This window comes from Anas platyrhynchos, chromosome 6 (assembly GCF_047663525.1).
Source record: "Anas platyrhynchos isolate ZD024472 breed Pekin duck chromosome 6, IASCAAS_PekinDuck_T2T, whole genome shotgun sequence".
In the NCBI taxonomy this organism is placed as follows: domain Eukaryota; kingdom Metazoa; phylum Chordata; class Aves; order Anseriformes; family Anatidae; genus Anas; species Anas platyrhynchos.
In genome coordinates this window covers 35,840,127-35,863,396 of record NC_092592.1, presented here as the reverse complement: position 1 = coordinate 35,863,396, position 23,270 = coordinate 35,840,127, and the positions used below count along the sequence as shown (strand labels likewise).

At 40.1% G+C, this 23,270-nt stretch overlaps 2 long non-coding RNA genes across 9 annotated transcripts in view; both read right to left on the bottom strand.

The window, feature by feature from the left end:
* The window catches only part of LOC106017591 (uncharacterized), a 125,038-nt gene extending 113,247 nt beyond the window's left edge, over positions 1-11,791 (bottom strand). For 2 of the 7 annotated variants that reach the window (XR_011810158.1, XR_011810163.1), the window contains exon 1: positions 11,700-11,791. This is a non-coding gene — a long non-coding RNA (uncharacterized lncRNA). Of the gene's footprint in view, positions 1-1,976; positions 2,103-11,699 lie in introns of those variants that run through there. The other 5 variants (XR_011810162.1, XR_011810157.1, XR_011810161.1 and 2 more) reach the window with 4 other exon arrangements.
* A 9,748-nt stretch (positions 11,792-21,539) lies between these two features.
* LOC110353012 (uncharacterized) lies at positions 21,540-22,941 on the bottom strand. 2 transcript variants are annotated; one of them, XR_002402906.1, is made up of 3 exons: positions 22,868-22,941; positions 22,238-22,400; positions 21,540-21,815 (listed from the first exon to the last, which is right to left on the bottom strand). It is a non-coding gene; the product is annotated as an uncharacterized lncRNA (long non-coding RNA). The 2 variants fall into 2 exon arrangements; XR_002402904.2 differs by having other exon boundaries at positions 22,772-22,889.
* Positions 22,942-23,270: the final 329 nt, after the last annotated feature.

The window sequence follows — 23,270 nt, the reverse complement described above, 5'->3', positions numbered from 1 at the left end:
TTAAGATTAGGTAACGATGGACTAATGCTCTGTCCTGTCTACTTGACAGCTTTATTAAGAGCTGGGCTTTAATTTTTGTAGTAGAAGGTGCTTAGACCTGGGGGGAAGTCTCAGAGAAGTAGAGTTGGCATTGAACTAAGCTCTAAGTCTTTTGGTATGCAGACTTCTTTGAGAAACATCCTCTCAATCCCTGTAATGCTACTGTAATTAGTCAGGGTGCTCCAAGCAGAATAGACTTTGTGACCCAGAGGGTCTGCCAGAAAAGCACTCTGTACAAATCCTTTCAATCCTGCGGCTACTATGTCGGTGTGTTTTAAGTTTACCAGACACCAAATGCTTTATTTTTCCAGATGTTTTGTAGGAAAAAGCTTGTAAATTGGGCATAGGAAATGAAATGCATGCAGATTTACCAGAGGTCAGTCTCTGATTAACAGTGAAATATATGAAATAACAAGAACATGATGCAGGCAAAATAAAAAAAAAAAAAAAATGAGCAAAATAATTTATGATGTTAGATTAAAATAAGGTCTTTCTTCAGGAAAGGGGATGAGAAAACTGTCCTCAGCTACAAGAGCTAAAGAAAGCTTCTTTGAAAGAGTTTTTACTGGAGTCTGATAAATTTGAGAATTTTGTTTACATGATGCAAGAAGCAAACTAGTACCTTTAGAATTGCTAACCTTCCCATAGTTCTTTTTCTTTTTCCACCATTATTAAGAAAGGATTATGCATCTTCTCTTGTGCTTACACCATAACATAGGATGATGAATCAACAGGTCAAAGACTAGATACATCTCCCTACTTTTGCCATATTCATCTAATCAAGCCATACTTTTTTAATTAATGCAAGGCAAAGAGTCTTTCCAATCAGCCTCCAGTTTCATTCTATAACTGATTTTTCTGCAGCAAAAAGACAGCAACTTCTCCTGAAAGCTTGTTGCATTGAGAATACAACATTAATATAATCATCACAAAAGAAGGCTGTGCTGTGGTTCATTCCTGCGATACAGCACATCCCTAGATACGGAAGACTAGCGGATATATTTATAAGCAGAGCCATAATGAGAGATTTTTGTATTTTGTTTGCACAGATGTCTGGTATAAGAATAGATAATTTAAAAAAAAAAAATCAACTTCAACCCTGAATCACTGGAATAACTGAAGATCACTCAAGAAAATTGTTCCTTTTTGAAGGCCAGATGTAATGATCACAACCTATGAACCTAGGTACACCATCTTCATGGCTTAGTTTTTAAATAAACTGTGAGCCTTCCAAAAGGAAGCTCCGTAACACTAGCACAAACTGTTGTAAAAGTAATGTAATCAGAACTTTCTCACTGACTTGAAGTCTCTGATAAATCTTATAATTTTATGGAGAGATTAATTTCTTATCTCTACTATCAAACAACTGAGTATTGAAAATCCATACCCCAATACTTTCTCCAAGGATTTACACTCTAACCATAACACTCGTATAAGAAGTATTTTATGCGCTTCTGATGAATATTACTCATACTTGATCTTAGTTCTGCAACCTATCTTTTCCAGTTATTACAATAAGAGCAATTAAAGAGTATGTGCAAGCATACTGTACACCACTAATAAAATAACTGGCCTAAAGTACAGATGATGGTATAATATTCAAGTTTAAACAAATCCAAAGTCAACTAAAGCCTTGTTTCCAAAGTAAGTTTGTTGCTCTGTAAAAATGTTTAGACTAGAGCTATAAAATTCTGTTATAATATAGTACACCAAATCTTTCTCTGATAATCATATGTAAAAGAGCGCATACACAGTACACAAAAAATTTTCACAAGGGTCATATGCAACCTCTCTGGAAATGCTAGGTGTCCATTAATAGAGAAGAAATCACTTGATTTTCCAAGCTGTACTTAGTTACAAAATGACCTTCATTTTAGGTCCAGACAGAAACATCTTCAAGACAAAACAAAACAAACAAAAAAAAAAAAATCAAGCACCTTTATGACGATGCCTTCATGGTATTTTGTAGGAAGAAGAGATTCTTTAGCATGATTGCTAAGGACTTGAATGTAGGACACTTCTCCATACTGATAAATACCATGGCCAGTGCACTACCAAGTCACCAACTCTACAAAAACAAGCACATAATTTATTGCATTTCTGATTAACCACAGTGCACTGTATGACTGTTATGCTATTTTCTGTTGGTTTTATGCCCACTGACAAAACTTCTGACATGGCATAAGACCTTCCTGCTACAAAGTTAATCCATAAACATTTATTTAAACAATATTTCACCCTTCACAGAGAGTTCTCTCTGATCTGCTTTGTCATGCAGTCACAGCATTTTTGATCGTCCATCACTGACTCAAAAGCCAGGATTATCATATCATCAAGCCACAGCTCAACCTGCTGCTAAGCCTTCCCTCCATGCAGTCATCTGAAGTCTGGCTGCTGAAGAAAACATGGCTTGAGTTCCGATTTCTACCTCTTTGATCCCTCTTTTGTCCAGAAATCAATTTTCAGCACTAAAATGCTCTCATCTCATAGATTTGAGATGCTTAAATAAGGCAGTAGATAAACATGCACTCTTCAGACCTTTTGTTGTATTTTTCCCCACAACTAGACACAAATGATTTTGAAATAGGGACCAAAAGGAATACTGATTTTGTTTTTGTTTCAGGAGTTGCTTACACATCTGAATTTCCCAGAGCTCTGATAGATTATAACAGGTGCCAAGAGGGGACCAAATAGTTTTATTCCTGTAATCTGCACTCATTTTGAGAAACTTGTGTTGGAAGTGCTCCCCTGATACATTTTCCAGCCTCTACACTGATATTGCAAAGAAAATTTCTCTACAGTCCAGACTTCACATTCCTACAGTTTTTGCTGTAGATTGCTTAGTGGAGCAGCTATACAAAGATATGCCATCAGGATTTTAGCTCACTGAACTGGACAGTTCCCTAAGCCTCCTTTGCCATCTCCCACCTTTGAACACTCCCATCCCTTCCCAACTCAGACGGACCGATGTTCTTGCCTCCCTGGGTCCGTACAGGGCTCTGCAAATCCCAGACTGCGCTGCCCGGGCTCCATTCCAACCACTTCATGCACAACTGCATCTGCTGCATAAAAGAATTATGTACTCACAGTCTTCTTCCACACTGATGAAGCCATTTCCAGTGGCAGCTGTGACTTTCTTCAGTACCCGAACCAATGCAATCAAACCACAGTGAGCAAAGACCAGAAACGTGCCCACCTTTCACTAACAAAAAACAGCAAGCAAAATCAAATTACTGCTACGAACATCTCTTCTCCTTGTCTGCCTGCTAAATTCTCTTTTAAATGTTCAGTGACCCTTCACAACTCTTTCAAGACTGAAGACCTTTCAATTACCACAGCACATTAGCTGACCCCCATTCATGAGACACGCTGTGCTGGTCACCGCAATGCTCCTCCAAGGCCACGGCTGGAAGTCTGGCAGATGGCTTGGCAGGCAACGCTATTGACTGCAGATTGTAGTGCATCTCATCTGTAAATTCCCCAAAGATGACTGCACAGGTAAACAGATTAAAACACAATGCATGCCTTTGAAGTACACTTCCAAAAGCACCTTACTGAATTTACAGATTCCCTTGGCTTCTTGCAGAAGCTACTGCACACAAGTCTAAGTTTCAGTAAGCAATTTATAGGCATAAAAAAAAAATGCACTAGTAATAGTACTGGCAGTATCTACCCTGCACACCTCTGTTTGTAGATGCCTTCAGCTCTTACAGAACTTTGAATGCTGGGAATCAGTCTGTGGTACAAGAGCCCACCGTTTTCTTTTTAACACAGGGAAATCCATTGCAGTTTGGTTGTATTTAAGTCAGCTAGAAGTGGAAAAGTGTTGAAAGTCACATTGACAAGTTAATAAAGCATGCCTACTAAATTTTTCCCAGTAGGGAAACAAGGACAAAAGAAGAATCAAGAAAAATACCACAAATTAAGCCACACTACAGCAGCCAGAGATCAGAAGCACATTTGGAGAAACCCCTTCTCTTTTGCAAGTGTTTCTGTGGGAGAGTCCTGAGCTACAGCTCTTCCTTTGCTCACAGGTGACAGCAGCAGCGCAGAGCTCCTCCTGCAGAGAAAGGGGACCAGCATGATCTATTGCTGCAGAGAGGAATGCACATTAAGCCATTTCTCATCGGTTTGTTTTATTTGGGACCTAAGCTGTTCCATCCAGGAAATCTGGCCAGAGCTGCATTGAAACTGCAGCTCTGAACCTCTGAAAGTGTATCACCAACCGAGCACCTGGACGGACAAAGGAAGCTTGGAGTCATTTAAAGAAAGCTACATGAATGCCACATTGCTATTTCTGTGTATACTTCAAATATTTTTTGAAACAAGGATCTACAGGGCAGAACAAATGCATTGTGCACCAAAGCCAGCTAAAAACTGTCAGCAATTAGTTTCCTTCAATAGTCATTATGCTTTTTCTGTGACAATAAAACCCTGTGAATATTATGCCTCCTAGCAGATTGTAGTGCATCTCATCTGTAAATTCCCCAAAGCGTCAGTAAGAATCTGTGCATGGTGTTGCAATTATAATGAGGAATGGTCTGAATGTGCAAGTCTACCTTCAACCATCTGGAGAGTCTCCTTTATTAAATTTGTTTTCAATGTTTATACAGTCTCATGGTAATTAATTTAAGAGAAAGTAGATTTGTCTCATGTTCAGAAGCCTGTCATTCATCCACTTAATGACAATTTGAAAGATTAAAAACAAAGCAATACATAACTATATCCAGTATACTAATATAGAAAAATGTCAGGTTTGTTACCTAAAAAACCCTTTTGATCAGTGCATATGATAGAGAGAAAGTCGATGATAGTTTGACTCATTACTGAGTAGTTCCAAATCAGATTTCAGCACAAAGCAAGGTCGTCCAGATGACACAACTGCCATACCATCATACTTTATATGGTGTGTAGATACGTATGATACACCATCCTGAAGGAGACTCAAGCTTCAGTTATTCACAATTCCAGAAGGATGAAGCAGTCACGAAGGGGCATAATCCTTTGAAGCCCCTGTAGCTGAATTTTTAACATTATAATTACCAGTAAACCAAACAAAGCACAGAGACGTTGCAGAGAACTGCTAATTGTCCCAAATGTCTACAGGATTGTGGTTTGAACAATCCGTAAACTAGAAACAGAGGTGGGTTTTCCATTGTTTGGGGTTTTGTTTATCCTTTCTCTGATTAAATTCAATTCAAGCTCATATTTAAAAATAATTACACCATAGCATGGATGTGCCATTATGGGCTAGTTTTTTGTTTTAATTTCAACTGGCGATTTGAAGCATTAATAGCCTTCCTAGGTTTATTTGCCACCTACCCATCCACCTCCCACAACAAATGTGACTACAGATGCTAGTCTTATTTGCATAAATATCTCCTTGCATCACTGTTTCCCAGGTACCAAGTAAAATCCACTAAACTTATCACATTCTGTAATATAATTGAACAGTTTATCCATAAACAAGAGTAATTATTTTGAATTCCATTCAAACCCCAACATCAGCCAACAAATCCTGCCTGAACCAAGGTCGTAACCAGTAAATATATCTATTTGGATAGCTGGTGCTCCCATGAAGGATATTATTCTTTGCAAGTGATTCTCAGGCCTCCAGGAGGCCATTCACCAGCAGCAGTCCAATCCTAAAATACAATTAATTGTGGACAATTAGGTATCTATTGTCTGCCATAAAATCCAGGACCACCCAGGGCAGATCCAGTAAAAGCTAGATGCCTGCACACAAATCACCCCACATTTCCTACAGAATTTAGGTTACGCATTTCATTGTTACATCTTTATTTCATTTTAATAAATGAAACTTACTGATTACAGCATATATCAAGAACAGTTCTTACCAGATTGATTTTTTTTTTTTATGGCAATACAGTTGGAATTTTAGAACAAGTTGTCTTTTATCCTTCACTAGGAAGCCAGAAACACCAAGTAAACATGACTAAACAGATTTCAAGAGCATTTTAAAGAAGTCACTGAAGAGTGGATACAGGCAAGAATTAAAACAATCTATTAATTCTGCAATTTATCTTACATTGCCTCTCTTGGGGAGAAAGAACAGCTGTAAGTGAAATAATTAGCTCTGCTCTTCTGTATTGGAGACTGCAGTGAAATATTTGGAACCACTCAGAATTCTGGAGCTGAATTCTCCCTGAAGCCACATACACATTACCTTGCAAAGGCACAATATCCAATCGCGTGAGAAGGATGTTTGCAGCCTTTGTTTGTTTGTTTCCAAATTTAATTAAATGAACTGCAGAAGTTTTTCCCAACCCTTTACAGCACTGCCTGAAGAAGTACTTCGAAGTGAACATATTTCACCTCAACTCTTATTTACAATTTGGGATTACTTGGCCCATTTAGGTTATTTATAGTCTTTTTAGTCAGTCTACAACTTTCTGATGTAATGTGCTGAGATCTAAGTGTTAGCTAGGCTAATTTTATTTGAATTTAACACTGAAATATACCTAAAAACACATCAAACCAGTGACCCATATGTCACACAGGGTGGCTAAAAGCATATAATAAAATGGTTCACTGTTCAAGCATTTCTGCAAGACCAGAATATGACCTTAACAACATCCCTGAAAATTAGTCTCACATAGGACTGAATCAGAGGCAAGATTTCTAGTAACTCCAGAAATAACATTAGATGTGTGAATTTTGTCTTACCAAGGGCATACTCTAAAAGCTATAAATTGAAACAGCAAAATACTACACACCCCAAGGAGATTCATTCTTTCAGAGTTGTTTTTCCATGAGCTAGAAAGTTTTCTTAAAAACTAGAAGGTGAATTTAGAACAATGGCATAAAAAATACTTTAAAACGTGAATAAAACATGAAGTGCATCGAATCAAAGAGTTAATACTACTGCCCTAACTTTATTAGCCTATGACCAATGCAAGACTTCTGCAGCATAAGATTGCCTGTTGAAGTGCAGGGAGTTCATTAGCTACATCACAAGTAATCAGTGCTAGAATACAAACAGAGCTGCTGCCAAGGACAGCGTCAAAGCTGTAAGAAATACCAGATCTGTGGGCTGGAGTAAATTCTTCATGCTACAGAGCTTTGCACCTATAGTCAAGACATTTCTTGGGGAAATAGAACATTTCAAATTCAGTGTGGAAGATTTAGTATGACAAAAACAAACACTGTGGGTCAAAAATGGTGTAGATGGATCCTTCATGATTGGTCTTAAGCACTGAGCTATGTCTAGTAAAAAAAGCCTACAGCTAATCTTAGAAGGGAAAAATGATATAAAGGTAGAGTTCTATGAAGAAATGTCCAGGACCGGCTTTTGCATTGTGATATTATTGGACAGCAGAGTGACTGTGTGCTTGAATTTGAAACAAGGCACTACACAGAATCAAAAACAGGCCTGAGGAAATAAGATTGATTCTTCAATTCACTATACCCATATACACATGCAGTCCATCAAATGATAGAACTGCTATCTTTATATGAATATAAAGTAGAAAAATATTTAAACTTATCACTTTTTTCATACATTCAGCAACTTCCAAAATCTTATTTTCAGCGCTGGAGGCTGTCCTGAGCTCCTTACCAGTTACCTGCTGAACATCTATGAACCTGTCCAGCTACATGCTGTGCAAACAGCTACCCACATCTCACACCGCAAAGATATTTCTAATCTAAAGAAATTTTAACTATCAAACCAAGCTGTTTCCCATGGGTTTGAAACTTGCCCAAGACACCACTGCCCAAACACCCAGCCAGCTGGCCAAGCACAGGCTCTTCCAACACAAAGCTATCTCCTACTTGCATACATCTAAATGCAGACCACGCTGTGCTGTTGGACCAGACTTACCCACAGGAGCATTTGTGAGCACTCATGCAAGTCCAGGGCATTGACACAGATGAAGAGAGCAAGCACAGACCAACCGAGCCCTGTTTTACAAGGCACTCAGCACCTGTGGAGTATCCCCCTGGTTTAGCAGCTGCAGAGAAGTTGGATATTCACAGCTGACCTCACTCAGCTCTACAAACCCACACGGACTACAACAAGGCTCAACCAGCATTAAACACTGTTAGAGACACCTTGCCAGGCCTTTATTTTCCTTTTCAAAGCATGACTCCATTGCTCACCTCCCTGTCCTGCTTCTGAAGGGAGGCAGCAGAGGCTGGGGAACGGCGGCAGCAAAAATGTGCAAGTTCCAGACCCTCCACCACGGCAGGGTTACAGCTGCTTTCTGACATGGGTTGGAGCAGCAGGGGCCCCTTTCTGGCCTTCTCCCCAAAAAAGAAGGGGCCAGCCCCATCCACCATCAACTGCCCCTCCAGCCCAGAACAGCTTTTCCTTCCTCTTTCCAGGCCAGTCACCCTGCTTCTTTATACAGATGGCATCAACATTTGTTCCTAAAATAAAGGAAGCAAACTCATAGCTGCAGATTTCCCAGGCCATATCCATCTGACAACTCCCTCCTGTCACCAAATGCCTGTCTCTCTCCTGTCACTGAAGTCAAGATCCACCAGTCTCACTGTCACTGCTGTCTCCCTGTGAAACACACTGCAGGGGTACTTCAGGTAGAAAGGATATCACCGTAATATAAAGGTTCATCTGAGAACAGTTTATCTTCCCATTTCAACTCATCACTTCCAAGTTTTTGTAGCAACAATATCTTTAACCTGCCCAGAAAAGGGATAAACAAACTGATTTTTATATATTTTCCAATGAGATATTAGTGTATAGGGGAAAATGGAACATGAGGGAGGAAAAATGGAAAAAGACAGTATAAAGCTCCGAAATAATCTCAGATAATCTCAGAGCATCAATTTAAAAACCTGGGAACTGCATTCTCTATCTTCCAATACCCTCATATTGGTGCCTATACACTACTAAAGAGTGCCTGTCCTCTTGCAGCTCCTCAAAAAGGTTTTAATTTGTCTGCATCATTCACCATCCACGCTTCCAAAAGTTGTCATTGAGTGCAGTGAAAGGACAAGGGAGAACAGTTTAAACTACAGGAGGGTAGGTTTAGATTAGATATTGGAAATTCTTTACTATGAGGGCAAAGACACACTGGCACAAGCTGCCCCAAGAAGCTGTGGATGCCCCATCCCTGGAGATGCCCAAGGCCTGGCTGGATGGGGCTTTGGGCAGCCTGGGCTGGTGGGAGGTGTCCCTGCCATGACAGGGGGGTGGAAGGAGGTAGTCTTTAGGGTCCCTTCCAACCCAAACTGTTTTATGATTCGTATAAAAAGAGATGCAAACATCTCTTCAAATGAAAATCTAATTAAAAAAAAAAAAAAAAAAAGAGACACCTTTTCTAGGTATTACTCTAGTTTTATCCACAGCACAGATGCAGTGCCATTTCGCTAAGGCCTCCCACTGAGACCACAAGAGCCTTCCTTCCCAACTGCTGATGCACAGCTCCAAAATCTGCCTCACTTCTACCACAATCAGGAGCATATCATTAGAGAGCAGACAATGCACACCCCAATTATATTAGCACTGTATTAGCGTCATCAGCATTAAAGACACTTCTCCCTCTTTATTCTTTTTTCATCCTGAATTGAGTTAGCTCATTGTGGCCAACAACAGAGCCAAATCATTCCCATTTGCACCTTCCCTAGCCTGCTGTCTCAGCTGCCCTCTGTTTCTCTATCGCAGCATCCCAGGAGCTACAGCATCGTTCAACTCACTTTAATTTCTATTGTGGGCACAAATGCAGTGGAACAACATGCGCTTGTGATCCTTTTTAACAGCACCAGGCTGCAGAGATTGATATTGATCCGACTGTTTGTTGTACGTGAATGTCTGGAGCACAACCTCCCTGCCTTTTACCCAACCACATCCAGCTGCACCTAGCAGAAAACAGAGCAAACAGCTATTCTAAAGCTTTTACAGAAGAGACCTCCTCTGCAAGAGAGTTGTATTACTCCCCTCTTGTCCCTCCCTGCCATCAGATATTATAAAGTTATCTTATTTTTATACACTACGTGCAGATAACATCTGTATTTTCTCTCTGCCCAGCAGTGCTGAGTATTACAGAAAGCTGCACTGAGCTAAGCAATGTGCTTTAAAACTATTAGCACAGCAAATCAAGAAGCCCAGTCTGAGCGTGAACAGCTCACTAAAAGGCAGTGGTGTTTGCTAGACCAAGAGCCAAGAATGAAATAATTCTTACCCGTGTGGCAGACGTGCATTACGGTGTGGTAGGCATGGGTTATCTAACCCAGGTAGCACGCCTCCTTGTGACAGCAGCATCTCACCCTTACATCTATGCCTTGTTTTCCCTTTTTACAATTTATAAGAAGATAAAAGACAGTGATAACATTCACTTGATTGCTGTCAAACGTAATGCATGCAAAGCGCTAGCAAAGCTAAAGATGAGAGGTCTCAGCATAAAGAGAGCCTCACAATTAAGGAAATTCATCACTGCTCCACTCCATGCTTATTTGTTCTAATACAATGCATAATGAAGACCAAGGAAAGGACAGAAAACGAGCAGCAGTTCAAATAAATATTTCCTTTCAAGCCCCGCCAGCCGCAGGGACACAGGTAATATTTCTCACAGACAGCGCTGCTCCCCAGACACCCAATAAATACTTCATCCGCCAACTCGTGACCCAGGTGGGAGGGCACAGAGATGGCAGGGCACAGCAGCTGGCAGCCCGCAGCACGTTTGCACTGCTGAAAGGAGCCAGGCAGGTGGCACCCATCAGCCCACAGCAGGAACTCACCATGGGACACCTGCACAGAGCCCAACATAAGCACCCAAGCACACCTTACTCAGAGGCAGGAACCCAGGCTCTCACCCCAAGGATTTCACAGCTTCACAGGACAAGTGGCAATGAGGGAAGGGCTGATGGCTTTGTGGGAAGCACACAGTTGGAGCATCAGATCCCTGCAGCAGTTGTCCTCACAGAGCAGCCCCCACCTTTGCTGTGATACCGTGGCATCAGGGCACGCAGTGCTGTACCAGTCAGCGGGCTGAACAGGGAACCAGCCACTCGTCCTGGTTCGCACACCCTAGCCACAGACAATTACTTTTTTTTTAACCTAGATTTTTATGTATTACTTCTCATAGCCATCGCAAAGGGAACCTAATGGGGAACTGACATTTTCTAGAACAAATCTATTCAGTGGGTGAGAGAGAGGAGCAGAGACAGTGGATAAAATGTAAGAGCAAGATCTGCAGAGGGTTGAACTATCCATATTGCAAATGCAGATTCCTCCCCACCTCTCCTTGCTCTGCAGGAAGAATCCAGCAGCAGTCCAATGCTTGTAACTGCACAGTTTGTCCCTCTTCCCTAAGACAGTAGGGAATTCAACTGCAAAATAGCCATACAGAACTTATTGCACAGTTGTACTGTGTCTGCCTGGGGTGGAACTTACTTTCCCTGAAGCTTAACTAGAGCTACCCAGCCCAGTCCCTGCACTACCAAGCCACATGGCTGCAGCAGGTTCCTGAGCCTGGCCAACAGCAGCCAAACACGCAACGAGCAGCCCAGCCAAGAACACGGGCACAGATGTCTGCAGCCTGGTCACATCCATGCAGGCAGGGAGAAAACACCACCCCCACTTCCAAGCCATACTTAAAATATTGCTTTGTTCTCCCCTTAAATATATAGATAGATATATAATAAATAAATAAATAAATAAAAATAAACACAACACTAACCTCTATCAAACCGGGCACCAAGACCTTCCTGCCCCCCTCCAGGCAGCCAGATATCTCTGTGGCTTCCTAAAAGACCTTTCAGTCAGCTGCTGGAAATCAGGGACAATTACTGATTTCTAGTTTTCACCTTGCCAGCAATTTAGCTGCTCCCCTCCCAGGTCCTCAAAGACTCATGTATGCTACTGAGGCATATGAACTAAACCATATTCTCAACTTGGAAAGGGAATGCCTTCTGTCTATTAATTTGCTTATTATTTGTATTATTGTAATTTGGCTTTTGCTTTCTGAATTAAAAGGTCTTTTTATGTTGGATGCCTTCTCCTTTATATTTACTGAATACCTATGCTTGAAATAATTTTATTAAATTTACTATACCTTTTATGTTCTCTCTCAAAAAATACTACTTTTTAGACCGGGAAAGAAACTGCTAGACCCCGATACCACAAATTGAAGGGTGACTACACTACATTGAGGCAGCAATAGCAGTAACTTCATGAAATTCTAAAGCTGTTCTCTATTTTTACCAGCAAATAGGAGCAACTCTTGCTTAAAGTAACAAATATTTATAATGCTGTTGCTAACACATGCTGTTGCCTTCAAAAGTACCCATTTCCTCAAAAAGAAATAATAATCATTGGAAAAGCAGTTTCAAAAGAATTAATGTATTTGGTATGGCAGACACACTGCTACTTTAATTTGGTTTTGACATGCACACAAACTGGTCTGTTAGAAAATAAAACAGGTATACAATGACACAGTGCTTTCATGAATAAAAACACATGACAAAGGTAGTATTTGGGTTTCAATTTCTTTTGTCATGCTATCAGCAGTTAGCCTTTCAAAGTGTCAATCTCTAGGAATCGAAATCATTAGAAACAATTTCACTGAAAGCCTACAGCATACTTACCAAGATGTAAGCGAGGGCAGAGTCTACCCTGCAGCAAATGACATTTGGAGTTACAACAACAGTCATTATAACTTTTTAAGCACTTCTACAGTTACCAAAAAAATAACAGTAAAAGGAAGAAAAAAGCTGAAGTGTTACAGTGGGCTTTGCCTTTTCATTTCACAGAATCTAAGTGGGTCCCATCTTGTACTTCTTGAAATAGAAAATTTCTTTTTAAGCCAAACTTTTCAATGAAAAGCTTTAAATAACAACTGGCAAGTTTGTTCAAGAACAGAAGACAAATTTTTAAATAGCTACGTGATATTCTCAGATATTATTTTTTTCTGCACAAAATTATTTAGAGAAACACTTAAAAAACAAATCAACATAACAGCTTTGCCATTCAGAAGTTTGTAAGAACTTTCTGTGTATGTGAGTTTGAAAGATGCACTGACACTATCACCGCTGCAACACTGCAATATTGTGATCTATGCACATATCAGTGGATTCACAACCACCACCATCTTCATACAGCTTCTGCCAAACTTTACCCTTGGCTGTTTTCCCCACAGATTTTTTAAAGCCACGGTTTTAGTGACCAAAAAAGGTAGGTCATTGGCTTAAAAAAAAAAAAAAATCAGATCTCAGCAGTAGAACATGTGTGGTTATTGTGGGAAATTACTGTTATGGATTTTTGTCCTGCCTTCACCTCTAACTGTAAACCTGCGATAGCTGGGATCTTTGCTGACCCTGATTTAGGAGCTCAAAAAAGGACTTCAGCCATGTCCACCCAGTGCTCTCCAGGGTGAACGGGCACATCAAAGGGGCTGGGGACCTCTCAGCCCCAGTTCAGCAGGGGCTGAGCAGGTCTAGTCTCATTTGAGACATCTAGACATTTCCTATTGGGTATTTTGAGGTGGTGGAACACAATTTGAGTGTCCTCTCCCCACACAAGTCAAACAGAGAATGATGCAAATGATCTCAAGATTAAAAAAAAATACAAAAGTTTTACTATGATTAGCAAATCTATGTATTCTGAGATGGATCTAGTCCCCTTCAGGTTAGAAGCAAAAATTGCATCACTACAAAAAGATTCGCCAAATGGTTTCACGCTTCAGTCTCTTTCCCCTAAATCTTCTCTCTCCCTAACAAAGGACTTCATAAACATGAAGTGCATTTTTTTTTAGAATTTTATGAAGTTAGAAGTCTTCAGTTGTGTAATTAAGATTTAGTGGGTAAAAATGAGAAAAGAAACAAAGGTCTGCAAAAGGACTTCTTTCCCGAGCATTTCTTAGCCTGGGGAAAGACAGAAGTGCCTGGCCATAAGACATAATGTGGGGCAAGGGTTCAGGTTCGGATGGAAGGTCCAGAGCTAACACTGGGCTGGGGGCAGAAAGGGGCTGCAAAAGGAAAACACAGGCATTTTCTAGACTTCATCTTTTAAAAATGCCCTCTTTTTTTTTTTTTCTTGTTATTGAAAAGAAAATTCAGACAGCTTATGTCCACAGTTCTGGTTTCAATTATTTGATTTGACACATAGACATTTCCATGATTTACCTTTGTAAAACTGTAATGCTTTCAGACAAAGAACGGTTGAGTAGAGCATTTTCTTGGCAATGGCAGAGTGCTGGGAAGAATTAAAGAAAGTTTCCCAACACTTTCTAGATGCATAGATTTGTCATTCAGACCATTTTGCTTTCAGTGCTGGATAAAGTACCAAAGAATGCAAGGTGTAAAGGTTTCCAACAAACTACGATAACAATTGTGTACAGCGCTGTCATGAATACATAAAGGCAAACCAAATAAATGTAGGGGAAAAACATTCCTGAAATTGTTTCATATGTCATATTGCATTTAAACTAATAGAAGTTGCTGTGGAAAATGCAACTTTTTGTACTCGCATACTGATGTACTCGCATACTGATGGTTATATTACAAGAAAATTCTTTTACTGAACATATTATATTTTGCCTATTTTATGCAAGCAGTTACACTTATGTTAGATATTTTTAAGTGATTATGTGACCACAAATCATTTTTTGCTTTTGCTTTGATTGCATTAATCAGAAGTCATTTTAATTTAAGGGGAAAGACTCTGACTTCAGACAAAGAGGATACAATTTCTGTCAGCTCAACCATCTAAAATGGAACCTTAAAGCTATGTATTATTCAGCCTGTCATTTCTGTTTACTTCAGTGAAGAAAGTTTTTTGCTCTTTAATCCCATTAGCCTTGGCGAAATCACAGGCTGGAGCCTGCACCATCTGGAGCCAGCCAGAGTTAAATGAGCAGCTCCACTGCGCTGCTCAGTTGTGCAGACCTTTGGACGTGCTGCTGTGCAATTTAAGCAATGTTGATCTTTAATTACTCACACAGAAAGAAAGGAGGGACAACACAAGTGGTTTCTACCTTCTCCCCCATCATCTGCAAGCCCTGTTTCTAGGACTGGCAGCTAGAATAAAAAACCTTCCCCACCGAAGGCATTTTCTGTGCCTGGCACAGACAGCATGAACCAGGACTGGCTGCATGCCGAGTCCAAGCTGCAAACCCCAGCAAATCCACCTGTAAACCCATGCCTGACTCTATTGTGACCATAAGGCCCTAGCTGGTGTGGGCGTCTGTGACCAACAGGATTGCCCTGAGTGGTACTTGGAGCTGGGGAGTGGAGACGATGCAGGTTTTGGAGAGGAAGATCTGTGGATAGTTTTAGAGAAGGTGTGACAGCGTGTTAAGCAAGATGCTTCAAAGAACAGCAAAAGCAAAATGCTTTTTATTCTTTCTTCACATTTCCAAGATTTTCAAATGAGGTATGAAAACAACCCACTCTGGTTTCCAGAATTATTTTTCTTCCTCCTATCCTGTCCATTTTTGTCTTCTAAACTGCAAGTGGGGACAAACCCTCCAAGATGGTACTGAATGAGAAAGGTCAGCAGTGTAGAGAAAAGGCTGATCTACCATGCCATGTCCAGAACTTGTGCTATTTTGTTTCTGTCCCCAGTGCGTAAATTAACCTTCCTATATGCACCATATTCAGCCCACTTGCCACTGCCCAACACTCTCATCTTTGGTTCTTCCATTTCAGTCTGTCACATTCCCTACCCCATTAGGGTGATTACGGTGCCTGTTGCTTTATTTTTTCCCAATCAGTTTTCAGCTTGATTGGCCACTAGTCACTAGAATCTTAGAATATCTGGAGTGGGAAGGGAACCCCAAGGATCATCAAGTCCATCTCCTGGCTATACACAGGTTCACCCAAAAATCAGACCCTATGCTGAGGGTGTTGTCCAAACACTCCTTGAACTCAGGCTAGGTGCTGTGACCCTGGGGGAGCCTGTCCCAGTGCCCAACCACCTCTGGGTGCAGAACCTTTCCCTAACCCCCAGCCTGACCCTCCCCTGTCCCAGCTCCATGCCGTTCCCTCGGGTCCTGTCACTGTCTCCAGAGAGCAGAGCCCAGCGCCCGCCCCTCCGCTCCCTGTGAGGGAACTGCAGGCCGTTCATACTCACACATCTTGGACTCTAGGCCCTTCACTATCTTCACAGCCCTCCTTTGGACACTCTCCAATATTTTTCTGTCCTTCTTATATTGCAGTGCCCAAAACTGCACATAGTACTGGAGGTGAGGCTGCACCAACATGGAGTAGAACTGGATCTACCAATCCCGATTCTATATCTAGCACTACTGATGAGTTTACCTAATATACATAATAGGCAGCAAAGCTTTCAATTTCTATATTTTATCTCCTAATTAAGTCAGTCTGTGTATTTAACCAACTTATTTATAAGGAAACAGATACATGCTGCCCCTCCTTCCCTGGTAAAATCCAGGCTCTATCACTTGTATTTGCAATTGTTTCAGCATACTGAGGAAAAAAAAATCTGCTGAAGTAGGTATTTATATCAAGAGATGAAATATGTAACAGTTTAGCTGTAAGATTTTGGACCTATTTGTCACTTTCGCTACTCTTTTATTCTATGAGCACATAGATTGTTTTGCCATAGTGCATGACTAAAGTGATTTCATGGCTGTACTGCATCAGAATTATCTTCTCTAAATTGCCAGGTAAGAAACATTGACCTACGTACAAGCAGATTTCCTATCCCTCTTTTCTTTCCCCTTCACCATCTCTAATGATTCCCTACTTTGCTGTCAGCCACCACCAAATGTCGAAGCAATTTCAAGATGTGAGGGAAAACATTGCAATTTCCTAGGTTTTAATATTCTAAGACTCCCCGCATGAACCTGTTTTTTTCCATTTTCCACAGTCTCTTCTGGCCTCCCTGAACTTATATATTGCATTGTTTTTTAGTAGATATCTACCTTAATTCTGATAAAAGGCTTGGATAAATGTGGTCTAGCTCTGATAACTTACAGACTCTTTACAGCTTTTTTAGCCTGTTAAAGCAATGCTAATAAATCTTGTTTCTTTCTTTTTTTATTTTTTTCTTTTCTTCTGTTTATCTTCTGAGACAAACTCTGAGTCTTTGCTTTACTGAATTTATTCTTCACTTTGTTTCCAGACTTTCTTTCCTAAAAGTTTATCCTGATTGCTTTTTGAACATTGGTTCAAAATAAAGAGAAAGAAATAAAACCAGTGATAGGCTCTTAAACATTTGTTTAGAAATGAAATGTGAGCTTTGAGGTTTAGGCAGTCTGCACAGCACAGTCCTACAGGGTCATGGTGGGACAACAACAAGGATGCTTTCTGCAGCAAGAGGCTCCTCATGACCAGGCTGCCCCTTCAGCTGTGTCAAGAAGCAACCAGGAAGCAAGTTTCCCTGCTGAGCTGGTGACAGATGTTCTGCATGGCTTATGCCATCAGTAACCATTGACTGGGAACAATTTTATAGTTAAGACTGCAGCTAGCTATCCCGGAAGAATTTCATTTGACATGCATGTCCTCTTTTACCTACTGTATCTGCCTGTTTGCCAAGTGAGAACTACCTATATGGGACTCAGATGTACAAAGGAGAGAAGAGTTTTTACTCATCCCTTTAGAGTATTGCTAGAGGTATAAGAGGTATTACTTCCTTGATAAAGGCTTTGGGAAATATTTTTGAATAAAGAAGGGGTCTAAGAGCAAGAAGATAGTAAGAGACAAGATGGGAGAAGTAAATATTGCATGAAATATAGCTGCTTTTGCTTTTCTTTTTTTTTTCCCTATTGTTATGAGAGGATAGGCTCTTGTTTATATATACATACATCAATAGTATTTCTTTTATCTTTTCAGCACCAGTTACCTGCTGTGAAATGTTTGCTTTGGACTGCAGGAGAATTCGCTCAGTAAATATGGGCCAGAAGACAGTCATTAGTGCAGTACTGCCAGTGAATACCCAGATGAGGGGTCTGCCTTGCACAGAGCAGGCTCAACGAGACCTGGAGCTCAGACACCCACACTGCAAGGCCAACACCACTGAAGGGACAAAATCTCTTCCTGAAGGAGGACCATGTCCAAAACTCTAAGTAACCTACTTGTAGTCCAGCAGCTGACTTATTTCAGATGCAGACCATTTCTCTTGTGACAGGTGATCTATGCAAGCAAGTACCAACAATTGTCACAGGACAAGTGATGGATGACTCCACGCCTGCTGTCCAAATTCCCATTTTAGCCCACAGCTTCGTTCAGAGCGGTGCTGTAAATCTGCACAGCTGCAGAGGAGCCTAGGTAGAAAACTTAAAGAAGCTAAAAGGTTTGGCCAATTAGTCTTTAAATAAGCCTTCAAAGGCTGGAAAAAGGGTTGGGTGAGACATTAATTTGAAGCAGTTTGATCTATACATATACACATTGCTGACAGGAAGAAGACAGCAGAGAACTAATAGAAAGGAAAAAATACTAAGCTGAACTGTGGGAAAGGAAACAAGGGTAAAAATGGTTTTAATGCAATAAGATCTATCATGCAGAGTTGAAAAGTCAGACTGTGAAAAGCCAATTAGTGCACTGAATATGAAAAGCACAGGAATTAAATATAGGGAGGATCATCAAAGTGAGCTGAAATATAGATGTTCCCAGCATGCAGACATAAAGGAACATCAGTTGAGTACATAAGGAAATGTTTTTATAAAGAAACGAAATGTACTGACAATTCAATAAAAACAAGCCCATATTCTGTAACAAACTGGGGGGGAGAGGAGAGTTCTGCAAATTATTACTGAAAAGTATCACCAAACATATCTGTAATTTTTCAAGAGGAAGAGAGATAATACAATAGCAAGTTAACATGCAAATGATAGACTGTGAAATGAACGAATAAAAACTAAATTTCTATATGTCTAACACCAACAAGGCACCTTAAAGTTTATTATGTCCTGTGCCGTAAATATCATAACCTAAAAGAACACATCAATAAAGGAAATAGGTTTTTATTTAATATCTTCCTGTTATTGATGTGTTAATGAGCAAACAGTTGAACTCTAGTGTAGTTACTAGAACAAAAAATAAGGACCAGCATCAGTATTCATCTTTTAAATGATCAATAAATGTCTTGAAAATAGTCTCTGATTAAAGAACTGTGTGCTTATTGTGGTCTGAACACATTGAGAAATGCTTTAATATAAATATTGAATTCATGAGTGATTATTCAGTGTTTAGAATCATCAGCTGCTGACATTTACTCAAAGAGGGTCCAACAGGTTCTTTGGTGTCTTCTCTTGCAAAAGGATAAAGGAAAATTGTAGGCAGCATGGGATGTTTTCAAAATATTACAACTGAAAACAAAATATTGCTTGAGTTTCTGAAATGATTTGCAAATTTATGCTTAAAATCTCCATATATCATCAGAAAATACATTGGCAAATATTTACATTGAGCTGTGAGAGCCTTGAATTAAGCAGTACAGGTGCTTCCTGCAGGGAGGTTTGGCATCCACAAGCAGCACTGCCAGCGAGGGCCAGGCCGGCAGCAGCTCTGGCTGCACCTCTGCTCCCAACAGGACCGCACGCACTGACCTCCACGAGCAGCACGGCATATGGCAACCAGGAGTTGTGTCGGTCTGTTAGGTAATCTTTGTGGTGTAACAGCCTTCCAGGGGACAGTCATAAAAGATATCTGAATTGACAGAACGGACAAAAACCTTTGTGCATGAATTTGCAATTAGTGCTCCAAGCTTACCTATGACTCCATCTGCTGAAATCTTTGTGGAACAATTATGCAAAGGAATTGTCCAAGTATTCAGAGCAGAGAAGCTTGTAATAAATAAATAAGCTACTAACGACACCTTTTTTTCATTATTTTTTTTTCTCTCCTCTCTTCTCTCCACTGGTGCATTTTACTCTTCAATGGTTCAGAGACTTTTTCATGTAATATATGTTGGCAATGTACTTTCTAGCCTTGGGGAAATTATTTCTGTGTTTTGAATAGCTTAAAGCTGCAATTGAAATTGGTGTGTTTAATATGTGAGAAGTACCTGAAAAGTAGAAATTATGGTAGGATGCTCAATCCTTTCTCATTCTGCTTGATATCAACCTCAAACTTTTTCCCCATGCTTAAAAAAAAATAAGTCATTTAACACAAGCACCTCATATTTCTTGAAGCAGTTTGTACCTCAAGCATTAGAGTCAAGTAGCTTGACTCTAATGTAGTCAAGATCTGGGATTCTTGTTGAGCTTAAGTTCATATTTTACTTTAGCCATTACGTCAAAAAGTTCTGCAGTGCATGTGGAAAGTGTGATATGCCTGTCCTTCAGATGAGGATTTGTTCCTTCAAAGAATAAAATTTCTACAGTTAGATGCTAGCTTTGCAGTGTTTATTCACAGTCCTGTAAATACTAAATAGCGATGAAACCTAAGCACACAATCTTTGGGGATGTAAATGCTATCAGAGAGGTTTTGCTCAAGCTTTTAAATTAAGACTGGTTTATGTGGCTAAAGTTTACTATACGTAGCATCTTCCTTCCAAGGCATTACTCTCTAAAAAATTAATTTTCAGTTTTATAATTTGTTTTATATCATTTGTATAATGAAAATAAAAACTTTTTTGGAAGCAAAAGCTATCCTTAAACTTCCAGCTGTAATTCTATAAAAATAAAACCAGTCTTAGTACTGTCTGCAATTACAGGACCAATTATGCTATTAACTTGAACCAAGTATAGAAATAACTTCTCCCAAACTTCTGTTATTAAAGCTGCCAGCACTACTGAAGATAGAATAGTTTCCATAACAAGAAATCAAGAGAAATCAAGAAATATGCCAGCAGCTTTCTATGCTATTAGGCAGCAGTTAAAATATCAGGTGGCAAGACTCTTCTTATTAGTAAGAACAAGCAATTAAGTGACAACTACCACCAGGAAAGAAATAATAAAAAAATAAAAACCAACATACTTTGAGTCATAGACATCTCAGCAAAGCTGAAACAGCAGAAGTTCTCAATCATCATGCAGCTGTCCATCACTTTATAACAGCATCAGAAGTAAGGCAGCCTACAGGATGTCTGTTTGTCCCTACATTGGCCATTTCAAACCAAGACACATCCTCTAAATGTTGCTACATCCTGGTAACACCTCAGTCTGTGTCTAATGATCTCCAGAAGACATTGTTTCTAATCTGGAACTGACTTGAAAGAGGTGAGTACAACTGCATACACAGTCCCAGGTATCTCAGAGCCAGTTTTAGTGAAGCTCTCCATTTCAGATGTCCATTGCTGCTGACTGGCAATGGCCAACTTCTCAGGAGCCACTCCAGAGCTGAGGAACCTGGCCCCACTCTGTGGGGTGCACTGACCCCATTGAGCATCCTTGTCCCAACACTTCCTGACAAGCAGAAATCACCTAAAGCTACTCTAACCAGAGCAATTGTATTTCTTGCTGATCTATCCTCACTCTGATGCATCAGAAATGTTTTTTAAATCCTGGCTGAAAGCTAAAATTGCATCATGAAATACGAGAGAGCTGGCAAGGCATGGTGTGTTGTTCAGCACAACGAACTGGAGGATCGTAATGTGCTGGGTGGTTTAGTTCCAAATGAAAGCAATTCCATGAAGACTCCTTGGACATGTTAATTCTAGCTTTGAGCTAAAAAGACATAAGCTGCAGGTTAATAATGGATATAACCTGAATGGATAAGCAGTGCTTACAGGATGAGCCCTTCTGCAGTTTCACTTTCAAAGTACACTGATGATGCTTGGAGTTGTGCGAGGGTCAACTTTGTCTGGCTGAGAACTGCCATCCTTGTGCTACCAAACCATTGCTGAAACCTCAAATGTTTGGCTTTGCAACTTCTCAAGGGTTCTTCTAAAGCTGTTGATTAAAGACAGCATTTAAATTCCTCCCCATATGTCTGTCAGTGTGTAAAAATGATACATTTCAAAAATTTCCTATTATTCTGTGACTCTCATTAGCCCATTAAAACCCAACACTACTGATAAACTTATTGTTGGGATATTTTAAATTTTCTAAGCAAAATTAGATACATAATGTGTATGTGTATGTATATATGTACATATATATAAGTACACACGTATAATGCATCAGATGTTTCTGGGAAGGAATAAATTCTCTGTCCTCCTGGAAGTCTATTTTCCTGACTGAATTTTCAGACAGCACTATTTTATTTTTTTCTAAACTCAATATTAAACTCCCTATATTTTACAGAGCAAATAAAAATCCTACCAGATGGCTAGCCAAGGCTATTACAGACTGTCATTACTTTCCACACCCACCTGTCCCTCCAGATTAGGAAATATGACTGAAGAGTTGGTTTTCCTCACACGCTCTTTCATTGCAGTGCTGCCAGTGAGCAGATGATGCCTCTCAGTACTCCTCTGCTCCCCCTGAGCACTCTGCTCCTGTTCAGTACCCTTGCCTTGCTCTCCTTTCTCTTTTCTAGGAGAAGAAAAAACTAAATTACAAAGTATATCTGCTTAGAGCAAAATGAGAGCCGATTGAGAGTGTAATATTTCACGGTATGACTAAGATTGGGATATGACAGAACTTGAAGAAAAAAATCAGATTTGTGCCCAAAAATAGATGCATGCCAGAGCTATCATGCTTCTGCAGCCAACTAGAGGTTTCATATGATCTGATTTATACTGTGTAGCATTCATTTGCAAAATGGACACATAGGCAGTTGTAACCAGTCTCTCAGTAACCTTGCCCAGTTTCTCATAAACCAGCCATTTGCTTCCTCATTCCCAGCTCCTGCCCTCCCTACACCTATTGCTTTGCAGGATGTTGAAGCAGAGCAGCACGCACACATCCAGGACATGGAGAAAAGTCCCTAGTATTCTGCATAGGATCACCAGACACATTGCATATGGATGGGACACTCCATGTCCTGAGTGGCATCTCACTTGACTCCCAGTTTTGCCTCCCAAGGTGATCAGCAAATTGAGCTGCATCCAGCCCTTTGGTCAGCTAATTGGTGTTAATGTGGAGTATGTGCAATTACCCTAAGGCAAATGGCAGATGATTTGAGTTAGCATGTGTTAGCCATCAATAAAAGAAATTGATTTCAAATCATGTCATATTTGTTAGGGCTATGTTCCTGGGCAGCTATTACGGATGCTGTCACCTTCTAACTCATCTTTCATAAGAGTTTAGGGGCTTTCTTCACCCGGCCTGTTTTTCTTATTTGCCCAGATGTATACATAAAATATAATTTAGACCTCCTTTTGCAAAGTACTCTAAATGCTATTCATTAATTTTAGCATGCACAGCTGGGCTGTAAGCCCTGGGAGTGTTATAACTGCTTTA